General features: G+C 31.6%; 1 non-coding gene across 1 annotated transcript; it reads right to left on the bottom strand.

Annotated features, from left to right (window-relative positions):
* Positions 1–4948: 4948 nt before the first annotated feature.
* Positions 4949–5054, bottom strand: LOC114085933 (U6 spliceosomal RNA). The gene has a single exon (XR_003581578.1). It is a non-coding gene; the product is annotated as a U6 spliceosomal RNA (small nuclear RNA).
* Positions 5055–15633: the final 10579 nt, after the last annotated feature.

The raw sequence follows: 15633 nt of genomic DNA, 5'->3' as shown, positions 1-15633 counted from the left end.
CCATCCCATTTATTGATTCTTGATTTTAATTCATGTGTGCTATGGGAGTCTTATTAAGGAAGTTGGGGCCTAATCTGACATGATAAAGATTAGAAGAAATGGCCATGAGGATGGAGCTCTGACAGAACCCAGAGATGTGCTTTTCCATATATGTATTCCATATGGTCCAAAAATACTTGACATATTTCCATGAACTGAGGTAACTAAAAACTATAATGTGAATAGAATTATTTCAGTATGGAGACAGAGATAAACAGCCCAATAGTAAACTTGAACATCAGGTTTCATCTGTGGGTGTCCCTCTCCAGGAGGGAAAGATGAACTGTCTACATGGATGGAATAAGTATGTTTGAAAAGAAAGTACCATTGCTGAATGGAAATTTATGTTTGGGGCTTCTGATGGAAAAGCATACTCCTGCAGAGAACACTAATTCATTTCTGACAGAGATTTCTTTTCATATTATGGGAATATAATGAACATTATTTGTTGATCAAATATTGTTCCATTAAGTGCATATTTTATTTTAAAGTAACTCATGAATTTAAAAGTCTAAGGCTATATGAATTATAAAAGATAGTTACTTCTCCAAATATTTTACATATTCATAATGAATGTTTAAGACAGATATTAAAAGCAAAACATTAAGCCTGTATTACATCTTATGTCCACACAGTGTTTATGGAATTCCTTGTTTCCATTCTGCCTTATTTCTCTACAGTTTTACTCATCTCTCATTTCCTCTCCCCATTAAAGACACCAAATATATCACATCATCCTGAAACTCTTAACTGCCAAGGTACTACTAAAACCAATCACTCTACATGACATAGAAAGGGGCAGAATAGCATAGTAATTAAGAGAATAGTGTGGAACTAGTTTATTTGTTTATGTAATTGGAATTCTATTTTAACCAATATTTCTGAGTATTAAATTAATTGATAGGAATAACATACCTGAATGAAATCCAGCAGTACAAGAAATTTGAATAAGTTTTATTATAATAGTCATTACTGTTATTATATTTTCTACTTCTAGTAATATCATTATAGGCTATTACTGTAGTTTTAGGATGAACAAAGAAGGTTACTGTAAAGGCATATGTTATTGGCAGAATTCATTTGGAAATTAAACTCTTTTTTATCTTGATTAGACTAAATATTTGAAACAAATGTTTGCATATGAGATGTGGCATGTCATAGAATATTCATTGGAATCACAGAAATACAAGATAAGACAAATAATTTATTCTTAATCTGAAAGGAGATGCATTTAAATTTATCTGCAGAAATTCAAGCAAATAGAAAGTATTAGGAGACAAGATGATGAGAAATAAAAAAGTCACTCAAAGACTATGAGAGTCAGAACTATGGTGCTTCTATGGATGGTATTTTCTATATGATTACACACTTCACTATGGTACAATATATGAAATATGTGACATAGAAAGATGTTTCTATATAATGTGTAATGAACCTTATTATACTGATTTTATTTAAGTATAATATTAACATAAACATGGATATTTATTAACATAAATATATTAAGTACAATATTAACTATATATATATACATATAATCAAGGAGTTATTATTCAATAATACTTTACCTTTGTACAACAGTGTGCTTTTAAGACTTCTTATGCCAATGTCTTTATTTTTTACTTAAAACAAGGTAAATTTGCTTCAAAGAAATGAGTGTCAAGACAAAGACATCAAAATCTCTCTTCAAACTGATCCAAATCCTTTGACTTGTGATTCTCATAATTCAGGAAAATGTAGAATTGCACATATACAAAATTTAGAATTTCCAGGAATCAAATGCATTAAGTGAAATTCACCAACATTAGAAAAAAAAAAAAAAAAAAAAAAAAAAAAACAGCTGGGCCCACTGGTACATATCTGTAATCCCAGTAGCTCTAGAGGCTGAGACAGGAGGATCGTGAGTGCAAAGCCAGCCTCAGCAACTTAGTGAGGCCCGAAATAACTTAAAAAGATCCTTTCTCCAAATAAAATCTAAAAAAGGGCTGGGGAGGGGGCTCGTTGATTAAGTGTCCCTTAATTAAATCTCTTGTACCAATTAATAAATAAATAATTTGGAAAAAATCACTTGGATCATACATTCCATTTCCCTTATGTGAGTTTGTATACGTAACCCCAAAAATCTTTATTTATAAAAGTATACCTTATGATAAGCTAGTTCATGAAAATAGATTGCATTGCATATTCTGTTTATTAAACATTTACTTAGCCTGACACAGTATTCAATTGTTTTTAATTTTTCAGAGTGTTAGTTTTATTGACAACATTTATTTAAGAGAATATGACACAAATTCAGAAAGTAGTACTTAATTTTAAAATTAACATCTTTGACTTTAATATCTTCAAAAATAATTTATTGGTGCATCATAGTAGAGTTAATTTTGAAATATTCACATATTCATGGAATATAATTTGTTCCATTCATTCCCAGCATTTCCTCTTTACCTGCCCTCCTCCCTCCCCCTGTTCCCTTTCCTCCACTCTACTGGTTTTCTTCTATTTATTTATTTACTTTTAAATTGGTGTTTTATGGATACACACAGGTGAGATTCACTGTGGTATATTCATATATGTACATAGTATAGTTCATTCAATTTCATTCTCTAGTTTCTCCTTTTCCCCATCCTTCCTGCCTACCCCTACTTCCTTTTCCTCTTCTCTACTTTTATTTTCATAGGATCTGCCTCTCACTTTTTCCCCTAATTTTTCTCTACTTTCTGCAAATGAGAGAAATATTCAATCCTTGATTTTCTGAGTCTGCCTTATTCTATTTAGGATTGTATTCTCCTCTCTGATCCTTTTATCAGAAACTGTCATAATTACATTCTTTATAGGTAAGTACAATTCCATTGTGTATATATGTACCTAATTTTCTTTATTCATTCATCTGTTCATAGCACCTGAGATGGTTGAATAATTTGGCTGTTGTGAATTGTTCTTCTATAAACATTAATGTACCTGCATCTCTAAAGAATGCTGATTTTGGTTCTTTTGGATAAATACCAGGGAGTGGTATAGCTGGGTCTTATGGTGGTTCCATTCATAGTTTTTTTGAGACTCTCCATCTGCATTTCATATCTATATGAATATTGTGTTTGATGAATAAGGATGAGAGTTATTATTTTTAAATATCAAACTTAACAAAGGATTTTACATAGTTTTATTTTTGCAGAATAATTGTGTATTTGTCATGACGTGTCCCTAGACTGAAACAAAAATACATAATTCAATTTTAACTAAAATATACATAATTTTTAAAAATATGGAGAATACTGACAATATTTAAATAAGTAGACTAAAGTGAAAGTGACAACTAGTTCATTCATTAACTTATTTAATAAAAAAATATTTACTTATTTCTTACTAATTGCCAAGCCCTGAGATGGAAGGGGAAATCAAAATAAAAATTCCTTGTATTCAGAGAGCCTATATTTTGATAACAGAGGAAACCACTGAATAAACAAATACATGACAAATTTCAAGTAGCAATGATTTTTGCAAATAAAACAATAAAGGATAATTGTACTTAACAGTGAAAGTGACTTGGGGAAAAACAACATTTAAAGTAAATGAATTAGAGAAAGAAAAGACACCAGATCTATAAAAATTTGGGAATGGTTAGAGAAAATTATTTTGTACAATGAAGAATTCAAATGAGTCAAATGTTCATTAAAATGATATTACTAGATAGAATAAATAAGCTGGAAAAATGGAAAAAAATGGAGTGTTGAAACAGGATGACATCAAATTTCAGGATTCAGGATATAGCATTTATGGTATCTATCTATCTATCTATCTATCTATCTATCTATACACACACACACACATATATATATATATATATATGCCTACACACACATACATATATATACATATATATATATAGATAGATAGATAGATAGATAGATAGTTAGTATACAGAAAAAAAGGTTATTAAAGTATTAAATTACGATGCCAAATTCAAGAGAGGCCAAGAGTATTAGGTGGAATTTTTACAGGGGTGTTTCATCTGTCACTGATGATGAATAGTAGGTACAATGGACAGAGATAATGAACTTTTTTCTGAACATTTACGTTTGCATGGAATTAACCTGAAGATCCCAATATAAGCACAGCGAACAATATAGTTATTTTTTTTTTAATTTTTGTATCTGTTTTTTAGATATACATGACAGTATATTTGACACATTATACATATATGGAGTATAACATTGTAATTGGGATCTCATTATTGTTGTTGTACATGATGTGGAGTTACACTGGTAGTGTACTCGTATAGAAAGATAGTGAAGTTATGTCCAACTCATTCTACTATCTTCCTATTTCCATCCCCATTCCCTTCCTTCATTCCTCTTTGTCTAATCCAGTGAACTTCTATTCTTCCCCTTCCCACCCTCCCTTGTTGTGGGTTAGTATCCACATATCAGAGAGAACCTTCAGTGTTTGGATTTTTTGGATTGGCTTATTTCACTTCCCATGATATTTTCCAATTTTATCCATTTACTGGCAAATACCATAATTTCATTCCTCTTTGTGGCTGATTAATATTTCATTTTGTGTGTGTGTGTGTGTGTGTGTATATATATATATATTTTTTTTCCTCATATTTTCATTATCATTCATCTGTTATAGGCACCTAGGTTGGTTCCATAGCTTACTATTGTGAATTGAGCTGCTATAAACATTGAAGTGACTGAGTCACTATAGTATGTTGATTTTAAGTCCTTTGGGTATAAATCAAAGAGTGAGATAACTGGGTCAAATGGTGGTTCCATTTCAAGTTTTCTAAAGAATCTCCATACTGCTTTCCAGAGTGTTTGCAACAATGTGCAGAACCACCAGCAAAGTATAAGCAAATCTTTTCCCCTATATCCTTGCCAACATTTATTGTTCCTTGCATTCTTTTTTTTTTTTCATGGAATGCTTCATGAATTTGCATGTCATCCTTGCGCAGGGACCATCTAATCTTCTCTGTATCATTCTAATTTTAGTATATGTGCTGCCAAAGTGAGCACTCTTGTATTCTTGATAATTGTCATTCTGATTGAGTGAGATGGAAACTTGGTGTAGTTTTGCATTTCTCCAATGGCTGGAGGTGTTGAATATTTTTTCATATATTTGTTGATCATCTGTATTTATTTTTCTGTGAAGAGCCAGTTCAGTTCCTTTGCCCATTTATTTATTGGGTTATTATTATTATCATTTTGGTATTCAGCTTTTTGAGTTTTTAAAAAATATATGTATATTAATATATATTGAATATATTTAATATATATTATATATATATATATATATATATATATATATATATATATATATATATTTAATATATATTGGAGATTAATGCTGTATCTTAGATGCAAGTGGTAAAGATTTTCTCCCATTCTGTCAGCTCTCTGTTCATAATCTTGATTGTTTCCTTTGCTGTGAAGAAGCTTCATTTTGATACCATTCCATTTATTGATTCTTGATTTTGCTTCTTTCACTTTAGGAGCCTTGTGCAGATGGAGAATTGAGCCTACTTTTTCTTCTACTAGGCACAGTTTCTTTGGTCTAATGCCTAGGTCCTTGACCCACTTTGTGTTGAACTTTGTGCAGGGTGAGAGGTAGAGTTTCAATTTCATAATACTACATATGGATTTCCAGTTTTCCCAAAACTATTTGTTGAAGAGGCTATCTTTTCTCCAATATATGTTTATGGTACTTTTTTCTAGTATGAGATAAGTATTTATGTGAGTATGTCTAGTATTTATGTGGATATGTCTGTGTGTCTTCTACTCTGTTCCATTGGTTTTCATGTCTCATTTGTGCCAATGTTGTTTTTGCTACAATAGCTCTAAAGTTTAATTTAAGGTCTGATATTGTGATGCCTCCTGTATCACTTTTCTCATTAAGGATTCCTTCAGCTATTCTGGGCCTCTTATTTTTCCAAACAAATTTCATGATTGCTTTTCTATTTCTACAAAGAGTGTCACTGCATTTTAATAGGAATTGCATTAAATCTGTACAGTGCTTTTGGTAATATGACCATTTGGACAATATTAATTCTGCCCATTCAAGAACATGGTATATCTTTCCATCTTTTAATGTCTTCTTCAGTTTCTTTCTTTAGTGTTTTGTAGTTTTCATTGTAGAGGTCTTTCACCTTTTTGTTAGATTGATTCCCAAATATTTTCTTTTTAGTCTATTGCGAATGGGATAGTTTTCCTCATTTCTTTTTTCAGCTGATTTTTCATTAAAGGATTTTTAAAGTAAGAGTAATAAGAAGTTATTTTTGAAACAGCAGAATTGGGCAAATAAGATGACACTAACCCCAATAGCTGAGGTGTGCTATATATGGTACATTTGGATGAAAGAAATCAAACCAACCAAATGAAACAAAACTCTTTTCTGATGAAGATGATAAAATCAGTCATGAAGCTGTGGAAAAGTAGGTTTATTTAAATGAAACACCAAACAAAGCAAAAACAAATAACCTTCAAAACCAAATGTGAGGCGTATTTGCTACAATGAGACCATGAGTTCAAGAGGGTATAGAAAGGGTTGGGAAGCTAGACAGATGGAATGTTGAATGAAATGAAGGTGAGAATAAATTGTATGGAATATTGGAACTCAGATATTAGCAAGAACAGAGTAAACAAGGTTGAAGGTTTTGTTAGTTTTGAAAGCTCGTTTAGAAAAATGTGTAAATTTACTTCAAATTAAAACCTTCTTCCCAGGAGAAGTATGGGAAGCTAGATTTCAGTGTTTTCTTTACTAGTAATTAACTATACCACCCACATATGAAATTTTTCTAAGCATCACTTAATTTTTTGTAAATCCCAAAAGCACATATATGTGTATGAGAGTCATCCATATTTGAGATATAATTTAACAATAAAAATGGGATGATCATATTTGAGTACTGCTTTTTAAGACTCCTGGTGCTTTTCATTTCTTCTTTCAAAGCTTACTTAAATGATGCAGGAACCCTTTATTCTTTTCATGAGAAAATATTTTAAAAATAGAAAGTTTCCTTCAAAAACTGATAAATATGGCATAGAATTATCCACTTATGCTTTAAAAACATTATTTCAAAAATTTTACATATTATATACTATGTATATTTACTGAGCGTATGACCTGGGAATTTATATATTACTTACAACTAGGATTTTTAACATGTGGTTTTATTCAAATATATGAAAGACATAAGAAGACACACACCTGTGATCCCAGCTTCTGGGGAGGCTGATACAGGAGGACTGTAAATTCAAGGCCAGTCTGGGTTATTTGATGGGATTCAGTCTCGAAAAGAAAGGAAGAAAAAGGAAAAAAAGCAAAAGGGCTGGGGATATAAATCAATGATAAAGTGCTTGCCAAGCATGTACCAAGCCATGAGTTCTGTCTCCAACACTGTGAAAAACATAAGCCAACATAAAAATGAAGGTATTATTTTTAATAATATTCATCAGCTATAATTTATGTTATGCAGCAGATTGCTGTATGCCATAATCTGTGCTGTTTTCTTTTGAGCAGAGTTAAAAAGATAAGACTTTTTCCTGTCTATAAAACAAATGTTAATTATTTTTATTTAATAATCTTCATGCGGATCAGATTTATATCCATTCCCTAAAGTTAGCATGAAGAAGATCTATAGATTTCCATGTTTAATTTCCATTCTTATATTTTAGAATAATTTTGATATTTAAAATGTTCGAATGCATTAATTTTATTAATTTTTTATTAATTAAACTGAAATGTTCTGATTCGACCTGAAGCCCAAATCTATTCTAAAATTATATGCTTTCTAGCATCTTAAAATAATTCTTAGAAGAAAATATTTAAAATGTACTATGAGGCTAAGATCAGAGTAAGCAAGTGTGGAGTATATACTAAGCATTTCATTATGCTGAATACAGGAAATTTCACTATTTCCCACTACAATACTTCTTGTGGATAAATACCATTACATCCATACTACAGAACTATCACTAAATGTATTCTGAAAGACTATTATAAAGGTTCTTACAGGAGAACTGTAATGTCAAATCCAAGTGTAGTGCTACCTATAAAAATGCTGAAAATATTAGCTGTATTCTTTTTTCCATTATGACTAACTCTTTTAACCTCTCCTGTTTTAAAAGCAGCACTCAGACTACTGATAAAATTATGAAACTGAAGGAAAGAAATTAAAGTTTAGCTCTCATTTAACACTGTAGAATAAAGACTGAAATACAATAACCAATACTATGCATGTCAAGTGCTCCTTGGTTACAAAAGAGAAGGATGAATTATCCCATTCCAAAGTCATTTATGAATCAGTGATGATGAGGTAAATATTTCCAAATCATATTTGGGATGGGGAACAAAAATGTTTTTTCTATTACTGAATTAGTGCTCTGCTGAGGGAGAAAATTTAGTAAATGTAATGCTGGTGCAAATCAGGCTCACTGGTAACTAAAAGGTTTTTTTTTTTTTTTTCTGTAAAAGTTTCTATAGGACTTGAAAGAAAAGACTAAGCCTAAAAGCTTATTATTACTTACTTGTATTATAGAAGAGAATGGAAACTACATTATTGGCTCCTACTTTGTTATGTAAATGATTACATGTAAATGACGAAATTTAGCACTGTGTACTTTAAGAAAAAGAATAAGAAATACTATTGATCTGTGAAACTATTTCACACATGTATAATATGCCATATAGTATCATTATATTATATGATACATAATTTTCTATGTAAATTTTCAGCCTTTGAAAAATCAAAAGTGTAATTACCAGCTTTCTCTATGTAGCTTATAATCTGTTTCATACCTAATTTTTCTAAAATTTGTTTACCTATTTGTTTTCGCCCCCATCTTTTTTCTCAATACATTGTGAGAATATCAAGACAAAATACATGTGCAAGCTCCTTTTTCTCTCATTTTTCTCTGATTTGAAAAATTTTCAATAATTGCCATAAAAGATGCCTAAAGCCTGCAGGAACATAAATGAGTTTCAAAGTTGTTTATAGAATGATCTAGATAAGAGCAAGGTGATAACACATAAATTGAGTTCCTTTTTCTGAAAAATGAGTATTCTGTTAGACATTTTATATTAGATTGGATGAATTTTGTCCTTTAATAACTGACAAAGACTGTGATTCAATATGTCAACTAGGTAGACACCAAATTCCCTGACTTCTCTCTTCTCCTGTGAGTGCCTCCTACTCTCTTTATTTTTAGCAGATGTCTTTTACCTTCTGTGGCCTGTTGCTTCCTAGCAGTGTAACAATGCCCATTTGTAAGACTCCCTGAAAGTGATTAGTTAATTATAATAAATAATTTCTATTAAATGGGTTTAGAAATAATTTGGAAATATAGCTTAGCCTACTGAGGTAAAGAGCACATTATCATAGTCTGATTTAATGACATGATTTTTTAAAAAATAGGAAGTTAGAACCAGACTTTAAATGACAAGAGAGTGATGTTTGTCTGTGAACATAGAGATCTTGTTATTTATGGAGTTTGGTGAATCTCATTATCAGGAATAAAAGAAAACTATTGAAATGTTGAATATTATTAATATATTATTTTCCTATGAAATTGAACTTTATAGAATAGCATCATTTACTCTCTAACCTTTTAAGGATACCTTAGTTTGTAACTTGCCCACGTATATGCCCAATTAGCCACAAAGCACTACTTGCAGTGAGCTACATTTGCTTTTCCTGAGTCCTGCATAAAGGAGATGGGAGAATGCAGTTGGCAGAGACTACTTCTGGTTAAGTCTCAGATGTAGGAATGTACAAGTCATAACCAGGATGGTGTCACCTTTGAAGAGAAACAAAACCAAAGAAAATGCAAATGAAAACAAGTAGGAAACATGCAGCCACTCAATACAGAGAGTAAAAGACTTCTGCAGGAAAGTATATGCAGTAGTCATGCCATTCCCCCTCGGCTTTCCCCACAGAAGTCTACCCTTATATGAGGACCTGTGGACACCAACGTATTTGATAACAGTAATATTGGTATTGATAATGATTGCCATTGTTTATTTAACATTAATTATGGGGCAACCAATCTCCTAATTATCTTACACTAATATATTGCGCTTTTAAACTCATGAAGTAGGTACAATATTTTGACAATTTGAAGATGAAGAATGTTAAGAATAAGAAGATTAAGTAAAATACCCAGCCTCACAAGCTAGAAAAATGCAGAATTTCCCTAGGATATCTCTTATGCTTGGGTAGCAAGCTTGATTGAATATTAATTTAGACATGACTTTTTAAAAATATTACCAGAGTCTGAAAGCATCAAGACACTTAAAATGTAGATTCCAACTGGTTCAGTAATATTTCTGACAACCAAAAAATGTCAGAGAATAGAATCGTTTATATCAGACATCTTGCTGGATGCTAAATATACAGTGCTGAACAACACAGAGAGATTCCTGACCTTTCATCAAGTCTGGCAGGTGAGCATCAGTATGTCTTAGTGCTCAATCATATGGGATGTTTTCTAATTTTCAATCTATACTCATGTGCTTCAACTATTCAAGTGGGAAAACTTACACCACCTAATTTCAAAAATTATTTTTAATCCACAGTAATCAAAGCAATGAAATCTTAGCATAATGTCATAGAGAAAAAGGTCAATTGAACATAATATTTATTTTAGGAATCACATACACATATATGGCTGATTGAAAGTCAATAAACAGACCAAAGCAATGTAATGGAGAAATGTTGACTTTAAAAGTATGAGACCTGAATATTTAAATATTCATATGAAACAACTCCAGACTGAAATGCACACCACAAACTGTAGACAACATAGAAGAATATATTCTTACTTTGGGTTAATCAAAAATTCGTAATTCAAAATGAGGACAAATCATATGTTGGTAAGTTTTACTTTATCAAGATTAAAATTACTTCAAAAACATTTTTAAGAAATTAAAAAGATATGTCTCTAAGTGGAAGAAAATATAGGTTAAAAAATCTGATAACAAGCTAATATTGAGAATGTATTATTCTTAAAATACTATAAGCAGATGGGCAGCCTACTTTTAATAATAGGCAAATTGTTTGAAAGATAGTCTATCAAATTAGATATATGAATGGGAAATAACACAGGAAAAAGTGTACAGTATCATTAGGGAAATGCAAGAAAAATCCACAAAGACATAATGTTGTCCATCTACCTAAAGTGGGAAGAACTGAAGGAAGAGAAAGAGGAGAAATAGCAAGAGGAGGGGAAGGAAGAGGAGAGAGAGATCACAAAATGTTGATGATGATAATGCCCATCAATACAACTCATGCATTGCTGCTAAGAATACAAAACTATATAGCTACTAGGTAAAAAGTGCTATGGTATGAATTTGGGGGGTGGTCCACAAAGGTCCAGATGTGATATATACTTATTTGTGGGATGTGTTATTGGGAAGTTCTGTGTACCTACCTTTAAGGTGGTACCTTATAGGACATCCTTAGGTCACTGGGAGTGTGATCTTGAAAAGAATTGTGGGACCTTGGTCTGTTCACTTTTTAATCTTTGCTTTCTGACTCATAATGTAAGTGGTTTACTCTGCTATGTGCTTCTCACCACTTCCATCTGGCATCTTCACTAGAAGCCCAAAAGTCATTAGATCACATGATGTCAGACTGGAACCTCTAGAACCATGAGCCACGTAAACCTTTTCTCTTTATAAGTGAATTGCTTCCGTATTTCATTATAATGACGTAAAACCAACTAATACAGGCAGCATGGCAGTTTAAATGTTCACAGTCTTAAGCATTTACTAATCATGTATAAGTAATCACACTTTTAGGTAATTTCAGAAATGAAACACGTACCTTTGCAAAGATCTGTACAACAATTTTATAATTGAATTTAAAAGTTTCCAATAATAAAACCAACCCTGAATTCTGTCAGCTTGTGAAGGAATAAAATAAAAAACAAAATGGTGTACATTCATACAATGAAATGCTATGCAACAATAAAATAGATGAAGCACTAAAATATATTAAATGTCTAAATCTTAAAATTATCATGCTAAGTGAAAAAAAAAAGAGACACAAAATCTATATATGCTGTATAAGTCAACCAATAGAAAATATTCCGGAAAAAGAAAACAAAATTGTTTGCAAAGGAATATAACTAGTTGTTACCAATGGCTAGGGGTGATGAGAGGCTAGAACACAAAAGAATAAAATGGAAATGCTGGGATGATACAAATATCTGCATCTTGATTGTGGTGGCAATTAACTAAGTAAGTATACAGGTCTCTAAAAGCTGATCAAACTATAAACTTCATTATGAATTTCACCATATGAAAGCAAATCTAAATTAAAAAATAGATTTTAAAGTTAAATATTTTTGAAAATATGAAAAAGTCGTTTGTATTTTGTAATAAAAATCTCAGTTCTTATTATTTATCCAAGATTTCAGGTGTAATAGAGAAAGAGGGCTAGAGAGAGACTGTAAGAAAATTGCATCAGAATATGAGATAGGAGTGGGAGATTAAGGAACAGATAAGTATGGTGTAAACAGAGGGAGCATTACAAGGGACAGGAATAGGAAAGAGAATAGAATGAATCAGACATAACTTTCCTATGTACATATATGAATACATCACAGTGAATCTCCACATCATGTACTACCACAAGACGGGGATCCTAATTAGATTAAAGTGTACTCCAGATTTGTGTAAATATGTCCAAATATACTCTACTGTCATGTATAACAAAAAGAACAAATTTTTTAAATTAACAAAAATTAAACATGAATAGTATTTTTTTTAAAAAAATAATATTTTTATATTAAATGTTTATACAAAATATTTCATATAAAACATTTTCATATTTTGCTCCCTTTTTATACCTTGGTTGTATTTTGCTACTTTATTTAGATATTTGTGTGTTTGAAAAAAAATCCTTTGTTTAAAAAGAAACAACAGAGGGGAGTGACAATAAAAATGTGGATGGCTATTCGAATAGAATTTGCTAACTCAACAGTCTTCCATGGACTTAAAAAACTAAAGACTTCTTTTGGTTTATCTGATTTTGGAGCATAATCCTGAAGACCATAGCTACAAAAGGGTACACTGGGAGTATAAAAATTGAATTTGGACATGGTAGAATTGTCCATGTCTGTTTTCATGTGGATTTTTTTGCATTTAGTTGTGTCTTCTAATATCTTGGCCACATGTAAAGAGGGATGTACAGTTTTCTATTGCTAGCAGACTCCTGTGTTGATAAACATTTTGTCGTTTTGTTACTGTGGCAATATTCTGAAGACTCTCCATGATCTTTAATGTTAGTTCCCAAAGTATCCCCAACCTAAAATCAAATACCAGAAAAAATTCAATCTTTCTCCTCAGTCGGCCATTTGTATTCTGATGTAAACTCTCCTAATCATAATTCTTTACTCACTTTCCTCTTCAGCTGGCTGTATGTAGCATATTATATTTCAGCTTCTTGAAACACCAGTATCATTTTCCTCTTTCTGACAAAATAGTGTTTGGAAACACTAACACATTAATATTCTAGTCCAGACAACACTTGCACAACTTCTAGTGCTCTTTCTTTTTTCCTTTGTGGTCTCAGCAAGCCCTGGATGAAGGAGAGTTTGCATCTATAAAGATTGCCCTTTTATTATTTAATGAATAATAGAAACAAAAATTAATTCTGGAAAAAGTATTTCCTCACTGAAATTAACGTGAAAGGACTTGAAATTATAGAAACATAGTGAATTGATAGCTAAAGTGGTAATACAAAGTTACACTTAGATTAAAAATTACAATCTACAAATAAATACAGGGACAAGAAAGTTTATAAAAGAATCTCGCTTGAATGCTATTTGCAGTCTGTTATTATGGAAGTCCCCTTGATTCTAGTCCTATACTGGCTTTCAATAAAGGTAGCTGAAGCAAATCTCACTTTTGGTGTCTTGAACTCATCATGTCAAGATCTGTAAATAATATTCAGTGTGTGGGGAATGAATTTCTTTTTTACTGGATTTCTAGCAAACTGGTAATTACACCAAGACTTCCCTTTCAAGGTAGTTGAAAGGTATATATGTGTATCTCTTATTTGCTAGACAAAGGGAATTGCCATTTAACTATTCCTTAAAAACCTCCTCTATTCTAATATTTGTACCCATCTTAACAATTGGCACTATTTTCCCCTAGGAGTTCAACACATTTCTGCTTCAAATTTATAGAAAATAGGAGAAAGCCAGACACAGTGACTCATGCCTGTAATCCTATTGGTTGGAGGCTAAGGCAGGAGAATCACAAGTTTGGGGTCAGCCTGGAGGATTTAGTAAGACTCTATCTCAAAAACAAAAAGTGCAGGGAATGCACCTAAGTGCTAAAGCACTTCTCCTCTGGGTTCAAATACCTGTACAGAAAAAAAAAGGAAAACCAAAGAGAATATCCTTATTTCAGGATAGATATCATTTGCTATTGAATAAGAAGTTTGGAATAGACCTGAGAAATTAAAATGCAAGTTTTTTTTTTCTTTAAGAATAAGAAAAATAATAAAATTATTGAATTGAATGCAGCATAGTTGGTATGAGGAAAAAAAAAAGTTTAAAATTTTAGTAAAATCTACTGTTTTGGAAATCACAAGATAAACCTGATCATATTTGATCAGCAAATATGGGTACAAATAATAGGTATGCAAATCTAATTCCAAAGTACACATTTTTGATAGTAAGATATTAGGACAAATGCATTAAAATTTATTAAGAAATGGAGCTGTGTTGAAGTGAAAAGAAAAGGAGGCAGAGAGGTAAGGATGGCTTATATTCCTGCCTAAATCTGCCAGCTGGTAGATGCTCAGCGGTATTTATATATTTCAGTGACAGAAGCTATTGACATTAATATTAACCATATAGCAGTTTGTTATTCAAACAACATTGTAACCTTCTGCTTCTCTTATTCTGTGCTAGAAATTTGACATCTTTTCTAAACAGAATACTCTCAAATGGAAATACTTTTGCCTGCTTTTCTATTGTTCTTTGTAGATGGATATGTGTGCTTGTTTTAATACAATTCACAGTCTTAAGAAACCTTATTTTCAAATTCCTCTTTGGGAGCTTGGAATCCTTACAGACACATAAAATGTCAGTGAGGCTATTTGGATAATTAATGCTGAGTATAGTGATCGTGTTGTAAGTCTTAGGATATGAAAAGACGAGAACAAATCCCATGAATAAAAAATTCCCAGAAGAAACCTTGCTTGGTGCCCCTGTTGTTATTGGAGAGAAAATGGGATATACTGTAATATTGGCGTTTATAAATTTTTTATGAAGTTTCTTCTTGGAGCCAGGATATAAACTGAGTGTGGCATGAGGAATGCTGAATGATTTGTGATCCATAAAATACCATAAGTTTCTTCTAGTCATGAGATCTCCCTCTTGACCCCAAGAAGCCATGAGCACTAAGGAATAAAAAATGGTAGTGGGTAAAGCTGTCAGTGTACGATAGCCACTACCCAGGCCTAAGTGAGACTAAATACAATTTACTATTAGTCTAAGTGGACAGCTTCCTTGAACATGAATCAGTTTATATAATTAAAAACAGCTCATACTCTTTCAAGCTGCTGGATACTCACAGTCTTTT

Source organism: Marmota flaviventris, chromosome 3 (genome assembly GCF_047511675.1).
Source record: "Marmota flaviventris isolate mMarFla1 chromosome 3, mMarFla1.hap1, whole genome shotgun sequence".
Classification (NCBI taxonomy): Eukaryota; Metazoa; Chordata; class Mammalia; order Rodentia; family Sciuridae; genus Marmota; species Marmota flaviventris.
Note: the sequence above shows the minus strand (reverse complement) of the source record. Positions and strands in the feature narration are given on the sequence as shown.